At 41.7% G+C, this 1,678-nt stretch overlaps 1 protein-coding gene across 1 annotated transcript in view; it reads right to left on the bottom strand.

The window, feature by feature from the left end:
* Positions 1-1,678, bottom strand: part of LOC101860279 (neo-calmodulin) — a gene marked incomplete in the record, with an annotated part of 74,493 nt that overhangs the window by 46,737 nt on the left and 26,078 nt on the right.

Genomic DNA, 1,678 nt, shown 5'->3' with positions numbered 1-1,678 from the left:
AAAAAAAAAAAAACACACACAAAAAAACAACAACAACACACACACACACACACACACACATACCCACACACATACATACACATGTGACTAGTCCACCCACAGTAGGAACAATGCAAAGGGAAATATAGAAGGACATCAATATGCGTAGGAAAGAGAAAGAAAGAAAAGAGAATATCATCCGCCCCCGAAGGGAGATCCGGTCTAAAATGACAAACTTTTCAATCATGATAAAGGCATACGGAAAAACCACAGCACTGATACCTTACGTAGGCCAAGAATAAGTGAGGATGGTCCCTTTTCCGAAACATAATATCCTCTTAGAGGAAAAAAAAACACAGAAAAAAACCAGACATGAATGCGTCCAGCGTTGCATAACTTTATTGAGAATATAGGGCCCATAAGATGGAAGTTACTACTACTGTGAATTGTTGGTGATGATTGAATGTCTGTGACATTCCCTGGCCTTGTGCAGAACTGATGCGGAGGAGAATCATGTGGGTGACGACAGCAGCAACAGAGGACCCGTGAGTCTCTTTTTAGTTTTAGTAAGAGTTTTACGGCATTTGCAACACAATAAGGTTATATAAGTTTTTAGTTTTTAGTAAGTGTTTTGCGGCACTTGCAAAACAATAAGGTCATATAAGTGCCGAAGAACAGATTATGTGTTTCAAGAGAGTAACATAGGCCCTACACGTAAAAGAAGGAAGAGAGATAAGGAAGAAAGATAAGGAAGAGAGATAAGGAAGAGAGATAAGGACGACAGATGTTTGATAGGAAAGAAGTCCGAGTAAACCACATCAGAGGATCCACCAACCACCTACTACGGCACTTACAACACAATAAGGTCATATAAGTGCCGAAGAATCGATTATGTGTTACAAGAGGGTAACAAACACAGAAAAGAAGGATGAGAGATAAGGACGATAGATGTCTGATAGGAAAGAAGGAGCAAACCACACCAGAGGACCCGCCAACCACCCACATCTGAGTCTTTGTTACTGGGATGAATTTACCTACTTATCTCGAGTTATACGGGGTGCCCATTACGGCTGGATCGGGCCGATCGCCCGACTCGGTCGCCTGATACTGAAAATAAACACGTTTGTTTTTGAGGCGACCAAGTCGGGCGATCGGCCCCATCGGCCGATCCCATCCGTAGTGATTAGTGGGCACCCCGTATTAGCCTTGGCAGGCAGGGTCAAAGAAGTGTGTCTTCTGCATGAGTTAACGTTTGTCAAAGGGGGTGTCAAATTGTTCAAAACTAACACAAACACGCAATACGGTATATACATAGGACAAACAAAAGAGGTTATAGCGTGATGCCATTCTTGTTTTAGTATGTGTTTTAGTTTTAGTAAGAGTTTTACGGCACTTGCAACACAATAAGGTCATATAAGTCCCGAAGATTATGTGTTTAACGTCCCTTTTAAGACAATAAAATCAATTTCAGAGGCATTTCCCCGACCATTCTAGAAAACATTAAGCCAAGCGGGGGGAGGGACGCAAAAACCACGATAAACTGTCTAGCCGTAAAAACTAAAGGCTCCCATGGCGGTCTAGAGGTAGGTCAAAAGCTAAATGAGATAACGACACGCTCTGTGAAAATCCCCACTTTTCATGGAGAGTACTTTGAATAAAGCAAAAGAACAAAAAAAAAAAAGAAGAAAAAGCTAACACC

This window comes from Aplysia californica, unplaced genomic scaffold (assembly GCF_000002075.1).
Source record: "Aplysia californica isolate F4 #8 unplaced genomic scaffold, AplCal3.0 scaffold00610, whole genome shotgun sequence".
Taxonomy (NCBI): Eukaryota; Metazoa; Mollusca; class Gastropoda; order Aplysiida; family Aplysiidae; genus Aplysia; species Aplysia californica.
The sequence above is the reverse complement of the archived record's forward strand: the minus strand, read 5'-3'. Positions and strand labels throughout refer to the sequence as shown.